The sequence below is a fragment of the Dermacentor albipictus genome, chromosome 10 (genome assembly GCF_038994185.2).
Source record: "Dermacentor albipictus isolate Rhodes 1998 colony chromosome 10, USDA_Dalb.pri_finalv2, whole genome shotgun sequence".
Taxonomy (NCBI): Eukaryota; Metazoa; Arthropoda; class Arachnida; order Ixodida; family Ixodidae; genus Dermacentor; species Dermacentor albipictus.
The window spans coordinates 87,193,023-87,210,565 of record NC_091830.1 but is presented as its reverse complement, the minus strand read 5'-3'; the positions used below and the strand labels follow the sequence as shown (position 1 = coordinate 87,210,565).

Genomic DNA, 17,543 nt, shown 5'->3' with positions numbered 1-17,543 from the left:
GGCCACAGTTCGCAGAGCTGCAGAGGCCGCCAAACTTGTGCGAAATGCAGCGCGCATGAACACTCCTCTGAAGCTTGAGAATTCTTTCCACTGTGTCAATTGTGATGGCGAGCATGCCGCATACTCGCGGTCATGCCTGTCTTGGAAGAAAGAAAAAGAAATAGTAACAATCAAAGTAAAAGAAAACATATCATTCAAAGAGGCACGCAGGCGGGTTGCATACCATCCTAAGGCCAGCTTTGCCGAAGTGGCGCGTCAGGGGGCAGTGTCACAACGGCCTCCGGCGGCTGTCCGACCCACAAGCCGTGAGTCAGCAGTTACGCCATCTGCCCCCGTGGCGGTTGCAGCTAGCGCTGCTCCGTCTACCCAGCAGACGGGGCCACCGACCCCGAAGGTGGGCGCAGCCGAGACTGCCCCACCCTCCCCTGCCCCTTCAGCGCTGGCAACAGCCGGCGCAGCCAAATTCCTCAGGGAGCCCCATCGACCTCCGGGCTGGTGGGTGCAGGGGTCTCGCCCTCCAAGGCAGGACTCTCTCTGAAAACTTCTCGCTCGCAAGAGCACGTGTCCGGAGCCTCACTAGAGGCAATAGACACTACGCCTGTCCTCAAGGCGCACCAAACGCCTAAGGAGCGGCGAGGCTGCCTCGAACGCTCCAGAAAGGGCAAAACCCCGGTTACAGGGCCTCGAAAGAGCTCTGTAATCTAAGGCATCACTGCCGTTTCCGTAAACAAAGCACCAATTTACTATAAAAATGGATACGCAAATAATTCAGTGGAACGTCAGGGGTCTTCTTAGAAACCTTGATGATGTGCAAGAACTCATCCATAAACATAATCCTAAAGTGCTGTGTTTACAGGAAACACACTTAAAATCCAAACACAAACTTTCTCCGAACGTATGTTACGTTTCGCAAAGATCGCGATGACGCCGTCGCATTATCGGGTGGTGTTGCGATTGTCACTCATAAAAGTATAGCATGTCAACCATTGCAGCTATGAACGCCCCTTGAAGCAGTGGCGGTGCGAGTTGTTCTGCTAAACAAACTCATCACTATTTGCTCGCTTTATATACCCCCACGTTACAAATTAACTAAACATGGATTTCAATCCTTCATAGATGAATTGCCAGAACCTTATCTGGTCCTTGGCGACTTCAATGCACACAACTACCTGTGGGGTGACCCTCGTATAGATGCGCGAGGACGCCTTGTTGAACAGTTCCTTTTCTCTTCTGGTGCTTGTCTTCTGAATAAGAAGGAAGCGATATACTATTCTCTTGCAAACAGAACATTTTCTTCAATAGACCTTAGCCTAGTCTCCCCGTCACTACTGTCTGAACTTGAATGGGTAGTTAACGACAATCGTTATGGGAGCCACCACTTCCCTATACTACCAAGAACATATAAAGAAAACGAATGTCTACCACAGGCTCCTAGGTGGAAAATCGATACAGCCGACTGGGAGAAATTCAGAACCTTAACTAGCATATCTTGGGATGAAATGTCCTCGTTAGAAATTGATGCTGCTGTGGATTACTTTACAGCTTTCATTATAGATGCTGCATCTAAATGCATACGTGAAGTAAGTGGCTCGGCATGCAAACGGCATGTCCCGTGGTGGAACGATGAATGTAGAGTCGCACGTAGGAATCGAAACAAAGCGTGGGGGTTGCTACGCGCTTCGCCCACTGCAGAGAATCTTGTTAATTTTAAGAAAGTTAAGTCTCAAGGCAGGAGAACCCGCCGACAGACCAGAAGAGAGAGTTGGCAAAAGTTTTTATCTAACATGAACTCATTTACAGATGACGCGAAAGTCTGGAACCGCGTAAATAGAATTAGAGGGAGACAAACATATTCACTCCCTCTGGTAAACACACAGGGTGATACGCTGCAACATCAGGCAGACTCACTTGGGGAGCACTTTGAGAGTGTGTCTCAAGTTCAAAACATTATTCGAAATACTTTCTGGAATATAAGCAAATAGAAGAATGTGAGTCACTCAAAAGAAAATGTCTACAGAATGAATCGTACAACTGTCCTTTCGGTATTGCCGAGTTCAGAGCTGCCTTGAGATCATGCAAGAGCTCCGCACCGGGTTCTGACAGCATCATGTATGAAATGATCAAAAACCTACACAATGACACCCAAGTTACACTACTCACAATTTTCAACACTATTTGGGCTGCGGGATACTTTCCAACTGCATAGAAAGAAGCAATTGTGGTCCCTGTTTTGAAGCAGGGGAAAGACCCATCCATGGCGGCAAGCTATTGCCCGATGCCCGATAGCTCTTACAAGCTGCCTGTGTAAGGTTTTTGAAAAAATGATTAACAGCAGACTCATACATTTCCTTGAACTCAATATACTTGATCCCTATCAGTGCGGTTTCAGAGAAGGCCGGTCGACAACAGATCACCTTGTACGCATTGAAGGATATATTCGGGACACATTTGTACATAAGCAGTTTTTCATGTCAATATTCCTTGACATGGAGAAGGCATATGACACAACATGGTGCTATGGCATCTTGCGAGACTTGTCGGAATCTGTATGGGCATCTGTGGCAATATGCTGAAAATAATAGAAAGCTATTTGTTGAATCGCATCTTCCGAGTGAAAATCGGCAATGTATTGTCGCGACCTTTCACACAAGAAACAGGTGTACCACAGGGAGGCGTGCTGAGTTGTACGCTCTTCATCGTGAAGATGAACACGCTTCGTGCTTCGCTACCACCTGCCATTCTTTATTCTGTCTACGTTGACGACATTCAAATCGGCTTCAAATCCTGTAACCTCTCAGTATGCGAGAGACAGGTGCAGCAGGGCTTGAACAACATTTCCAAGTGGGCAGACAAAAACGGATTTAAAATCAACCCCCACAGAAGCTCTTGTGTTCTTTTTACAAGAAAGAGAGGCCTGTTTCCGGATCCTTCCTTAGAACTGTGTGGACACCAAATATCTGTCAACAAAGAGCACAAATTCCTGGGTATTATACTTGATTACAGACTCACTTTTATTCCACACATTTAATATCTGAAAGAAAAATGTCTAAAAACAATGAACTTAATGAAACTTCTATCCCAGACTACATGGGGTAGTGACAGGAAGTGTTTAATGAACCTATACAAGAGCCTAATTCGGTCTCGACTGGATTATGGTGCTGTAGTATATAACTCTGCCGCCCCGAGCGCGCTAAAGATGCTAGATCCTGTTCACTATCTAGGTATCCGGTTAGCCACTGGCGCTTTCAGAACGAGCCCGATCCAAAGCTTATACGCGGAATCAAATGAATGGTCCCTCCCTCTACAGAGAACTTACATCAGCCTTACATATTTCCTAAAAATGCAATCCAATCATCAACATCCATGTTTTAACACTGTTAACGATATGACCTGCACTACACTTTTCCATAATCGCCCCTCTGTAAGAAAGCCTTTCTCGCTTCGAGTGAGGGAGCTTAGTAATGAAACGCGTGTCCCACTCCTCGAGCTTCGCCTAATGCATCCAACCAAGTTGTTACCGCCTTGGGAGTGGCAGGTCATAGAATGTGACATATCCTTTTTTAGAAGTAACAAAACACGCACCAGAGATCGAAATATGAACTAATTTCCTAGAACTCCAGCACAAGCACTCCTGCGCAGACTTCTACACAGACGCTTCGAAGTCTAATGCCAGGGTGTCGTATGCTGTTGTCGGCCCATCCTTCTCAGAATCCGATGTACTACATCCGGAAACAAGTATATTTACGGCCCACGCCTACGCATTACTGTCTGCTGTGAAGCATATAAGAAAATCAAAACTCCAAAAGTCAGCGATATATACAGACTCCCTAAGTGTCGTGAAGGCCCTGATGTCACTCTATACACACAACGATCCATATTCCGTCTTGTGTATAGCGTACAGCTCTAACCAGCGTATCATTATATGCTGGGTGCCTGGCCATAGGAGCATTGAGGGTAACGTTCTGGCGGACGAGATTTCCACATCAATCGCATCGCAAACTGTTAACCCTACCGCTCAGGTGCCTGTCACAGATCTGAGGCCTTTCTTGCGAAGGAGGCTGCGAGATCACTGGCAACACATGTGGGACGCGGAAACGGGTAATAAGCTCCACCTGATAAAACCACAGTTAGGATTCTGGCCCTCGAATACAAAATCACGCCAAACAGATGTCCTATTCTGTCGTCTAAGAATAGGACACACATTTGGCACCCACAATTTTTTACTCACTGGAAATGAGCCCCCAACCTGTGGGAGATGCGGGGAGAGGCTGACCGTTCTCCATGTCCTCCTGGAGTGTCGGAAAGCCGAATCTGACAAAAAGAAACATTTTCCATTAGCATACCGGCAGCACATTCCCCTTCATCCTGTAATGTTACTCGGCCCAGAACCGCTCTTTGACACTAACGCAATCCTAGACTTCCTGAAAGATGTTGTGTTACATCTAATTAGCCCTATATGTTCATAGCGTCTCCTCTCTCCAGAGGATGCCGCTGTGATAGCTATTTTGTATAGCACATGCCTCTCGGCCCTTGCGTTTCAAGGGCTCTGGTGAGGCAGTAGTGCTTTTAGATAATTTTAGCATCTTGCATATTTTATGTAATGCATCATTCCTTTTGCATTTTAGTGATCATAGTACATGTCATTAATCATTGCCATAATTTTATTACGTGTAATTTTATGCAATTTACACAAACTCTTTTAGGCCTCTTTACAGCCGAGTCACATTAAATTCACAGAGCCCATCAGACCATGACATATTCATTACCACTAGCATGGCGCTCTTTGGCCATACCTGGCCCTTGCGCCATTAAACCTTAAACATCATCAACATGCCCTAAATGGAAGAAAGAAAAAGAAATCATTCCATTAAAGGTAAAAAAATATAACATTTCACGAAGCAAAGAAATGTCTGTCATATTTAGATCACACAAGCTTTTCCAAGGTGGCGCAACGGGGGGCAGCGTCACAAATCCCTAGGGAGTCTACCGTGGTCCCTGATAGTGGCCCGGTAATCACTCTGCCTGCCCCTCTGGTGGCTGCAGCAAGTGCTGCTCCATCAACATCGAAGGTGGGCCTGCCGACTCCGGTCCCGCAGGTCCCAAACCTAATCCGAACTACACGGCCTAGGACGCGAGTTTCAGCGCCTAGTTCACAATCCTCCAGCGCTTCAGAGAAGGTTATGGAGGTCGATCAGAAATCCCCGGCATCATCGACGCCGAAAGATCAGCGCTCTCAAGAGCGCGCTGGAAGAGATAAAATACCTGTAACTGCTCAAAGAAAGGGACCGGTAACCTAAACGGTTACTGCCCTTGTATACATATCCATCCATCTTTACCACGTGCTCTTGAACACAGACAACAAAAATCTTCCTCAATATGGCTACACAAATAATTCAGTGGCATGCCAGGGGCCTATTTCGCAATCTAGATGGCGTCAAAGATCTACTGGAGGAATATCAGCCACGAGTGTTCTGTGTTCAAGAAACACATTTAAAGTCTATGCACCACAACTTCTTAAAACAGTACATAATTTTCCGTAAAGATAGAAATAATGGCAATTCTTCTTCAGGTGGTGTGGGAATCATAGCCCAAAAGTCAGTAGCATGCCAGCATGTATTACTCCTAAGTTCCTTTGAAGCAGTGGCTGTTCGGGCTATATTGTTCAAGCAACTTATAACTATTTGCTCGATATATTTACTGCCTGATGAAAGATTTGACATTGCAGAATTTGAAGAGCTGATTGACCAGCTTCCCGAACCCTATATAATAATCGGAGACTTCAATGCTCACAGCACATTCTGGGGTGACTCAAGATGTGATGCGAGAGGACGGGCAATAGAGAACTTCCTTCTTTCTTCTGGAGCCTGCCTATTTAACAAGGCAGAGCCAACCTTTTACAGTTCCACACACATGTATTCATGTATAGATGTAGCAGTAGGGTCAGCGTCACTCCTTCCATACCTGGAATGGAGAGTTATCAATAATCCATATTGGAGCGATCATTTCCCTACACTCCTAGAAACAACAAAGTGGCAGGATGGACCAGCTTACCCCAAAAAGTGGAAAATTCGTAGTGCAGACTGGTCAAAGTACAGAAACATATGTAAACTGTGCCTGGAAGATGTGGACCACCTAGGTGTAGAGGAACTGGCCAGCTACATCACTGAACATATCCTCTGTTCTGCTAAAAACTGCATACCTCAGTCCTGCACAGATAAAGTCAATCCAAAGCCGTGGTGGAACAAAGACTCCGAAACTGCAAAGAAATGCCAGAACAAAGCATGGAGTGATTTTCACGCTATCCAACCACAGAAAACCTAATAGAATTTAAGCGGTGCAAAGCAAATGGACGCCGTATCCACTGAATATCCAAAAGAGAAAGCTGGACACGCTACATATCCTCAATAAACTCATACACGGATGTTAGCAAAGTATATAACAGGGTACGTAAACTAAAAGGATAACGTCCAAATCCTTTTCCTGTCGTCAATGGCTCTGGTGAGTCAATAGAAGACCAAGCAAACACTCTTGGCGAGCACTTTGAGAGAGTATCAAGTTCGGAAAACTATTCCGAAACTTTCTTAAAGCATAAGAAAATAGCTGAAAATATTCTTGTGCATCTACACAAGTCATCAGAAGGGTACAATAGACTGTTAACATTCCATGAACTCAAGCTTGCCCTAGGCTCTTGTGGTAGCTCGGCTCAAGGTTCTGATGCAATAACTTATGAAATATTGAACAATCTGCCTTATAAGACCCTAAACTGCCTGTTAGGCCTTTACAATAAGATATTTGCTACTGGTCATACACCTTCCTCTTGGAAAGAAGCAATAGTTCTACCAATACTCAAAGACGGCAAAGACCCTCCCTTAGTTAACAGATACAGACCAATTGCACTCACTAGCTGCTTACTTAAAGTGTTAGAAAAAATTATTAACCGTCACCTTGTGTTCTTTTTCGATTATAATAGTATATTCGACCCTCGCCAATCTGGCTTCCGAAGAGCGAGGTCAACAACCGATAATCTTGTTCTGCTCGAGTCATATATACGTGATGCATTTGTACACAGCCAATACTGTCTATCTGTATTCTTTGATCTTGAGAAGGCATATGATACTGCCTGGCGATACAGTATTCCGCAATACTTGTCGTCCTATGGAATTTGTGGTAGTATGCTGAATGTTTTACAAAATTACCTATCTGAAAGGCAGTTCCGCGTAAGAATTGGCAAGGTATTATCGCGCACTTTTATTCAAGAAAACGGTGTACCACACGGAGGTGTGCTAAGTTGCACACTTTTTATAATCAAAATGAACTCTCTCCACTCTGTTATACCACCAATGGTGTCTTATTCTGTCTATGTAGACGACATCCAAATCAGCTTTAAATCGTGCAACCTGTCCATATGCGAACGCCAGATACAGTTAAGTGTTAACCGGCTCGCGAAATGGGCAGACGGAAACGGGTTTAGATTCAGTGCAGAGAAGACCACCTGTATGCTGTTTTCCAGACGTAGAGGGATATGTCCTGACCTCTGTATTATGATGCATGAGAGAAACCGGATAAATAAAAAAGAACACAAATTTCTAGGTGTAATCTTCGATAGTAAGCTAACCTTCATGGAGCATATAAAACAGTTAAAACTGAAATGTCTTAAAGCCATGAACCTTTTAAAGATTTTATCTCATCAGTCGTGGGGAACAGATAGGTATTGCCTCCCATCTCTTTTTAAAAGCCTTGTGTTGTCACGCATAGACTATGGATGTATTGTTTACCAGTCGGCTTCAAGGACAGCACTTAAGCAACTTGATCCTGTCTATCACTTAGGTATCCGCCTAGCACTTGGTGCCTTTCGGACGAGCCCCGTTCAAAGTCTATACGCAGAATCGAATCAGTGGCCGCTGGATTATCAACGTACATATCTGGGAGTCACCTATGCAATAAGAATCATGTCACTAAAACAACATCCATGCAAAGCACTCATAAGGGATCAGTCCACAAATCAGTTGTACTTAAACAGGCCTTCACACGCCCCGCCGTTCCCGTTGGCAGTAAAATCTATTGCGGAAAAACTCTGAGTACTTTTCACAGATCGTCAGGAAAGCGACAATGCTGCACCTATCCCACCTTGGGAGCAATGTACAGTTACCTGGGACTTGTCTTTTAGAGAACTGAACAAAAAGAGTTGTCCAAGTGCCCTCATCCAACAACATTTCTTAGCCCTTGAAGACAAGTATAGATCGATGGCATTTTTCACTGATACTTCGAAGTCGGCAACTTCAGTATCATGTGCAGCCCATGGCCCAAACTTCTCCAACACTAAAACCTTACATAAACATAGCAGCATTTTCACAGCCGAAGCGTATGGTATCCTGATCACCATTGAATACATAGTGCAGCACACTATACAAAAGTCCATAATATACACAGATTCCTTAAGTCTTGTCACAGCCCTGTCCTGTGGCAAAACAAGCCGAAACCCTGTAATAAACATGCTCCTTAAACACATTCACGTAGCATATAAACAAAACATTGCTCTTGTTGTATGCTGGGTGCCAGGACACTCTGGGATCGTAGGCAATGAAATGGCAGACAAAAGTCCTGGACGAGTGGCTCATCGGGATATTATTGATGTAAAAGCTGGGTACCTGGCGTAGATATGAAACCTGCTGTACGAAAGGTGCTTCATAACCATTGGCAAGCTGAGTGGGACAAGCAAGTGGAAAATAAGCTGCACCTGCTTAAACCGCAATTAACCAAATGTTTCCCGCTGAAGCTTGATAGGCACACCGAAGTCACCCTAGTACAACTCAAAATAGGACACACTTATGGCACACACAAACACCTATTGACTGCAACTGACCCACCGACCTGCACACGCTGCGGTGAGAACTTAACCATCCTAGATGTCCTCATTCAATGTCCCGAACTTCACCGAGAGCGAGTAGCTCATTTTAAGAGACTCTACACACACCATATACCACCCCATCCCTCGATGTTCTTATCAGAAGATGCACTTTTTAACTTTAAAATAATGCTTAATTATCTTGCTCAAGCTAATTTTCTAGATATCTCATTCCATGCTAACCATCAGATTGTGCCTCACAGGTGAAGTGTAATCTGACGCACAACAGTATGTCTGAGCTCTCTTGCCGTTGCGTGAGCAAGAATTGTACAGCAAGGGACTCGATCAATCCACAACAATTTACCATGTGTGCCTATAACCAATGCATTTAAGACTTTATATTTCTCCTCATACATTTAGAATTCATTCACTAGTATTTATAGATTTGTCTTACGTGTAGACCTCTAAGTCACAGCACCAAACCCACAATTTTACTAAACAAAAACACATGTCCTGGCGCTCTTTGGCCTTAGATTCCCTTGCGCCAATAAACTCCAATCATCATCATGGCTACTACGTATATACCGGTCCCTTGTACGTAGCATCCTTGACTATGGTAGTGTAGTTTATGGGGCAGCTGGGCAGTCCTACATTAAGCGACTTGATCGAGTCCATAACCTCGGCCTACGACTGGTTAGCGGTGCCTATGGAACATCGCGTGTACAAAGTTTATACGTTGACTGCAATGGGCCTTCCCTACAGCACCGCAGAGCACTACTTACACTTTGCTGTTTAAAAATTACATGGAATTTTACACTGAAGGCTCTAAAATACAAAATGTAGGTGTCGGGATCATAAAGAAAAATTGCGAAAATAGCATTCGTATAACAATTTTTCTTCAGTCTTTACCGCTGACGTTTATGCAATATGGATGGCAGTTAAGAAAATTACTACCGACAAGCAGAAGAATGCTATTATTTATACTGATTCATTAAGTGCCCTGTGAGCTGTATATGTACTTGAAGCTCCACGTCAGAGCCCATGCTTGGCGATATCTTAGACATGGTCTTTAATAAGAAATACAGAGGAACCATACGATTCTGCTGGGTCTCAAGCCATGTTGGAGTACCAGGAAATGAAGCAGCTGATAGAAGAGCATCCATGGCACTGCGTAAAAGCATAACTCGCATTACACTTCCATACAAAGACAATATCCGAGCGATTCGTAAGGCCCTAACATCAAAATGGCAACAAGAATGGAACTCGTGCATAAATAACAAGTTACATATCACTAAACCCCTGCTTGGCGAGTGGAAATCATGCAGTCACCAAGAACGGTACTATGAGGTGATCTTATGTCGACTTCGAATTGGACACGTGCATCTAACACACAATTTTCTATGTCGAAAAGAAAACCCACCAACTTGCGAGAAATGCCATGAATCGCTTACAGTAAACTACATCATTATGTTGTCCACGTACTGAAGCACACAGGCGGAAACATTTCACTAATTTCTATCACTTGCACATACCTTTACACCCTGCTTTAATATTGGGTGATGAGCCCCTAGTGCCATTCACTAACTTGTCCAAGTTTTTAGATGAAACTGGGTATTTACATCGACTCTAGGGGGGGGGGGGGGGGGGGTAATGCAGCTATTGCTGCCTTAACATTGGATCTTCTACTGTCTTGTGACTGGTGCAGTATGGCCTTAGTCGTTTTTGCGCTATTAAACTTGAATTTACTAACTTATTGCTGACATTCTCACAGTGCCCAAAAACCATTAGCAGCTGCTTTCCATTTACAAGCTCTGCAGTGGAGTGTATGTCGGATTACAAACAATGTTAGATGCATTTAGATACGTCGGCAATTAAGCCATCTAAATACAGTCCATAATGCTATTTCTTCTCCCTCTACCTTTTTTTTTTCAGGACGACTCCAGGCAATCTATATTTGGTTCTGTTTAGAAACAAAATATTAGATTCTTTTTCTGGAGAATATTTTCTCGAATACAACAGACTTCAGTAATTCGACTGCGGTTAATTCGATACGGAGAGTCCCGACCTGCGCCCCTGCATTTGTATGCTTCCAAAGTTCTGTTATTTTGATCCTAAAGTTAGCTTTCGCCAGATAATTCGAACTTGGCAAGTGAACAGGCGGGCGAGTGGCCCCTACGGAGACCCCGATAATGGCCCCTTTGTAGCAGCGTCTGTCTCGGCGGAGCTTAGGAGGCGGAGATTGCTTTGAGCACATGTCATCGCTCGTCGAAACGCACCTTTTCACTCTGCTGTATGAAGACACTCAAGTAATAACCCTAGCTCGCAATATCTTACTACGGTAATTAGCCAATTCTAATGCGTTTCTTTATATTTAGGAGAAAATTTAGCCGTAAATTGCCTGCGCGCAGCAATAGGACAATAAACCTAAACCGAGTTCGGAACTTTTGTATGTTTTCCCTCATAACGCAACCTTATTGCTGCGAAGCTAACTTTGGGAACTGCGTGGCGAAGCCCATTTCTGCAAATGGGGCGTTGTTGTGCAAAAATTTTTCTTGCTGAAAAACGGGCGCGCGTTAGATTTCTACTTACTCACGGACTTTACGAGATATTAAAAGTTGAGGCTGATGAGCACTTACTGTATTTCCATGCTTGCACTTATAGCATATGTAATAAACTTATTCAGTTTCATACGCCATGTATATATTGGCTTCTTCAAGAGATGTTGGGCGATGGCACTTGGAAGTTGACCTATTATTGCCATTGTATGCACTTGCTATGACAAATATTTATCAGTAATTTAAGTTTTTAGCCTTGCATTAAGATCCATGCGTTTACTCCATTTCTACAATGTTACAACTACAGTTCTGGCACATCATCTTTCTCTAGTAATATTTCTTTGAAATGCTTGAAAAATTCCTTTTCTTCATTAATAAAAGTAAATGGGTGGACTTCATGCACAAAACAACTGATTCTCGGTTGTTTAATATACTAGTTTGTCAATATCTTACCTGATCTTTTTCTGTACTCCCTGGAAATAGGAAAGTGTGCAACGCTGTGTCTTAAAATGGAGCGTAGGAGATAGTTATAAAATAGGCTACATACAGCTTCAGAAAAATATAAAAAATAAGCCTTAAAAGAATCCATTCAAGCTGTATGATCTAAATAGAAAAATATAGTCATAAGTGTAGTTATCAAGAAGAAGAATTGGTAACCTTAAACGCACCTGAAGAAAGTTACCGCAAATTAGAATAATGCCGAAACAGCTGCATCTTCGAAGTTCTCATACATTCATACACAAAATTACGCTTAGACTGAGCCACACTAAACACAAAATTGTTTTTTGCAAAAGTACTAGTATAAACAGTGTAAGATTGAAAAGAAAGAGGGAAATGAAGGTGCAAGTTCATAAACATGGCATTACTGTTGCATATGATCTATTTCCATGAAATTTGCCGAGAATGCAGAACAGTCTTTTCGAGTTTAACATTCTTCTTCTGTGTCAGTAGAATCCTGATAACCCTTGTGAGCTTACCTTTCCAGCTGGGCTTTGTTTGCAGCACTCTGATATTAAGAATTTGGCTTCAGCTCTCTGTGTTCCAGAGATTCTTTTGATCCTTCTCTGGCTGCTCAGAGCTAACAATTCCTGAGTTGGAGGGTAACCAACTCCTGTAGAACCTTCTCAAAGCCTATGTTGCACAACAGTATGGCTGTAGAAGTGGCTTTCACAGCGTGAAGCCAATTGCTTGTTCCACAGCAACCAAATCTTGCTCCTGAAAGAATCAGCCGTGTTTTGGAGTTTGTCCTGAATCCAGCAAAACAACAGATTTTTGCTCGTCAGCCTCTTATATGTAGGAAGCACAGCCTTTGCCTGAGCAATGCTGAAAAGTGAGAAATCAGCTGGTGTCGACTATGCCAGGGCTAGCTGCCCCCATTAGAGTTATTTTTCGCGATATCCTTGCTGGAGCAATGTTTTAACACTCTTGCACATAGAAGTAGGCGGTTGAAGCATAAATACAGAATCAAAATCTAGAAACATTATTTTCTACAACAAAAATTTTATTTTTCGGTTTGCATATCTTCTTAATCAGCCCAGGTACAGGAGATAGACGGTGACTTTCCAGACGAACACCTCACACATAGTTTACTTGAGGCTCGACAATGCCCGTTGTCTTCCATTTTGTGGGCGGGTAACTGGGCAATAGTATACTATGACAGATTATTAGTTGCATTCCCCAGAATTAACTGAGTGCGATGCTTGCACTGAGCTGAGCCAGATCATACATTGCAAGAAGACATCTTGGGCTTACTTTTTTCTGAGATTAGTGTAATATTTTTCTTCAGTTTGCGTTATTTATGAGTGCATTTGTTAAGGTCATTGACGCCTTTTGTGCTTAGCAGTACAATATGTGTCGTAATGAAACAGCTAAAATTATGAAAATATAGGCAAATGATGCTACAGCAGCATCTTACCATTGATCTTGGTTGTGTGTTTAGATTTCGGGCAGAGATATGTACAGTGCAAGCAGAACCCAGTTTCAGGAAAGCGCTGGGGCAGGTCACCATATGTCGCACACAGATATTTACTTTGTTGTGTGTTATATTGTAAATAGCTCAGAAAAAAACTATATAGCCACCATTCAAACATGAACTAATTGTTACTCTCTTACTTTTAAAATTAAGTTGCTGCTCACAACTTTATTGCTTGTAGCAATGTTTGTGGGTCCGATAATTATGCTCAAGATTCTGTTCATTGTTGATAACACTTTGTTTCCCTTTTTCTCTCTCTAGGTGTGTGCCACCGGTGGACAAAGTGCATCATGTTGTGACCCCAACCATCTACCAACTTGATGATATGCGATGTTACTGCTTATTCGTGGCATCGTTGTGACTACTCCATGCCATGGCGTGTTTTTTTCTCGCACTTTATTTTTTACATCTTTTTCTGCTAGGCTCATGTATATTTTACTTCTACGTTCTTCCTAGGAGTTTGTTGGGGTTATTATTCTGTTTCAGCCTTTTCATTGTGTTTGATGTAGGCATTCCTTTATGCATAGTGGTTTATAGTAGTAATTTAGTGATTGGCTGCTAAGCACGAGGTTGCGGGATTGAATCCCAGACATAGTGGCTGCATTTAAATGGAAACTATATGCGAAAACACCCGTGTACTTAGATTTGGGTGCAAGAATCCTGGGATGTTCAAATTATTCCGGAATCCCCTACTACAGCATCCCTCGCAATCAGATCGTGTAAAACCCTCGAATTTATTCTATAGTACTAATTGAGTCTTTATTGTTCACTAAGAATTCTGTTCGCAATGTCTGTCCGAGTGCAAAAATAACAGTGTCTAGTGAATGTTATAGCATTCTTCATTCTTAATATTTTAAACCTTGCACTTGTAGTATGTAATCTTTCGGTATCATTAGCATTTTGCTGTTTTTGGTGCTCCAACGAAAGTTGAATTATCGCACTTGGCAGTTCATTTATTGCATGCAATAAATCTTAATTACACAACTGCCTGAAAATAACAAATTCACTGAAATTCACACACATGCATTTGCATGGCTATTTCCTTCTCATCAGTAACTTAGCATGACAAGCTTCCGATTATTGTGCTCATTTTGTGCACTGCTTGTCTTGAGTTAAAGTAGTTCCTGCACAGCAAAATAACATATTTGAATTAGCCTCCTTTCAAAGCTAGCACCATTGTCTTAATTGGACATTTTGTTACCTGTGTATGTGTTTTATGTGTGTTAGTATGTGCTAAGGTTGCTCAGATCTTTTATGCTTAAGAAAAGAAGGTATAGCATAATAATGTAGCTGAAGTAATGTTTGTGAACAAGAGCATTGCTGGAGCAACATCTAGAGCACTGTATGCAATTGTTATGACCGTTGAACATTGGTGTGTTCTCTAGATGTTCCAGATGTCAAGCAAAGTTGTGTACAGGGTACTGTTGAACCCTGTTGTGGCTAACAGCCGCCGCCCACTATGCATATTCTGCCAAGAGAAATATTATGTTACAGAGTGTTAAGCTGTAATAGCAGAGACAACAAACAGCTTCCATAAAAGGATGAAATAGTGGTAATAACCTAGTACACTCGACCAAATGAAACTTGTCTCAGTTCAAAGCTGCATCGTGCTAGCATTCTCATCCCCCGAGGAACCATATACTGTGTTGCTTCTGAATCCCGGCCACGGCGGCCGCATTTCTATGGGGGCGAAATGCGAAAACACCCGTGTGCTTAGATTTAGGTGCACGTTAAAGAACCCCAGGTGGTCGAAATTTCCGGAGTCCTCCACTGCGGCGTGCCTCATAATCAGAAAGTGGTTTTGGCACGTAAAACCCCAAATATTATTATTATTGTGTTGCTTCTTGCATTTAAAAAGGAGTTGTTGCTCTTGTATGGTCCTATATAAAGCAGATAGTTCAAGCGTATGTATTTGTGATGCCAGCAGCTGTTTCTTACTGATGGGCTTATGTACCAGACAGCTTGCTTGGCATTGGACATTAGGCTTCCTAAAGAGAAAACTGAAAACTCTGCAGCAGGAGCTTGCAGTAATACTACACTTCCCGTGCTCTCACCTTATCATCTTCTTTACAATTCAAAATATAATATTATTTCTTAGCAGAAATAGGTATGTGTGAATTTCACCAACTGAACCATTGAGAAACCACACGTAAATATATTAGGCAAATCAAAACTAGTTGACAAGCAATGCTATGTTTGGTCTGATCTGAAATTGCCTTCAACACTTCTTCAATGAAGAAAAAAGCAATCATGAGTATTAGTACCTATCTTGTGTTTTTTGTTGGCATTTCGTAATTACAATTTTGTTTTCAAATGAAAAGTATTACTATGGTAACCTGTTCTAATTTGTTTATGCAGCATGGAGGCCTTCCAGCTGTCAAGCTGCCACTACGAAAAGTGGCAAGTCACATCAGGGACGCCGCCATCACTGTAACTTCTGTGACTATAAGACTGATAAATTGTGTAATCTCAAAAAGCACACTATGGCCCATACAGGCGAGCGGCCGTTTGAATGCCATTTGTGCCCTCAGAGGTTCAGACAAAAGGATACTCTCATGGTACACCTGCGCACTCATACAGGCGAGAGGCCATTTCAGTGCCCTTCATGCCCTCGGAGCTTCCCACATAAGCGCACTCTTACTGATCACCTCCGTATTCACACAGGTGAGAGGCCATTTCAGTGCCACTTATGCCTTAAGACCTTTAGATTTAGAAGCAACCTAACTGAGCACCTGAACCTTCACAAGGGCAAGTGATCTTTTCAATGCTAGTTGTGCTTTCAGATCTTTTTTGGAAACAGCATATTTTACTTATTATTCAAGAGGACTGTGCAAGTATTAAAGAGGTTGTGTTGGACAGATATCACACTGTGGGTCTAGTATCAAAGATATGCTTTCATCGTCACTACTTGAACATTCTTATGCATGTAGTAAACTTCTTCAATATAGACTGTGCTGCCAGTGCGCGTGCATAACTTCGTGCTTGTCCGTGATAGCGCTTGTTTATGCATGCACTGAGTTTTACTTGATTCTATTTGTTTGTCGTATTCTGATGGGTGGCTATTAAGAAACAACTGACGCAAAATAAATGTTCCTTCCTCTGGCAGCCAAGGTTTGCTGTGTCTTGCATACTGCGCTCTCAGCCCCCGGGCATGGTGTAGCAGTGGCACTGAGAAATGTACAAACATATTGAAAAGAAAGGCTACTATGCTTAAAGAGGATCATAACAAGTACCACCATTTGACGACGGCTAGGACAATAAGTGGACATCGTACGTGATTTGCGTGGAGTTCTATTTCGAAGCTAACAGTAGGTCTGTTCAATTCAACCAAGTTTCTCTGCACCTTCTGCACCTATTCACGGTGCACCGCACCTAGACCCCCGATTCCCCGAAGTGCAGTAGCGCACCCTGCACCCCCGTGCTCGATTGAACGGGGTGCAAGGCAAAGTGCAGCAGCGCACCCTGCAGCCTTGAACCTTGCAGCGAGTGGGTGCACTCAGGCACCCCCTGCACCTTTTAGTTTGTGGTGCCATTCACCTTTTTTTTCTGAATCAAACAAACGCAGTATTGCAGGGGATGCACAGAAGAGAATGCGTCTTTTCTCGGCTCTCGGATCAAACTGAAGTGAAGTCCTGAGCTCACAGCAACCATGTCCTTATAAAATTTTGCTAGCTGAGCAATGAAATGGTTCATATCAGCTCTGTAAATTCTTAACTTGTTCCAGTCTCTGAATGCGACTTCATAGAAGAGAAGTTCCTCAAACTTTTGTGCATGCTGGTTGGTGAGGATATGCTGCACAATCAGGTATGGCTCACAGCCTGTGTTGCCTGCTTTGCAAGAGCAGTGGCCCTGGAAGACAAAAAAATGTTGCTCCAATGCAGGACAGGCACTCTTCATGTTATGTGAATAAACGTGATGTATTGCTCTTTCTCCCGTTTCATTGTGTATCTTTTTTCCTTTCGCGCTGCCTTCGTGCAGTATTTTCTTAGTGGCTTTGTGCATCTGGGCTCCACAAAAAAGAACCCTTCAAGGACGTGCTGGAAGAACCATTTTTGAGGTGTGGGCAGGCGAATCGAGTTCTACGGTTCATCGGAGAATGACCAAGTCAATGTAATGCTCCTACGGTGATGAAATGAGCTTTGTGGTATCATTAAACGTTTGTCATGTGCTG

The 17,543-nt window shown here is 43.0% G+C and overlaps 1 long non-coding RNA gene across 2 annotated transcripts in view; it reads left to right on the top strand.

The window, feature by feature from the left end:
* The window catches only part of LOC135910265 (uncharacterized), a 42,825-nt gene extending 26,348 nt beyond the window's left edge, over positions 1–16,477 (top strand). For both annotated transcript variants that reach the window (XR_011508970.1, XR_010566981.2), the window contains 2 exons: positions 13,634–13,748; positions 15,731–16,477. This is a non-coding gene — a long non-coding RNA (uncharacterized lncRNA). The remainder of the gene's footprint in view (positions 1–13,633; positions 13,749–15,730) is intronic.
* Positions 16,478–17,543: the final 1,066 nt, after the last annotated feature.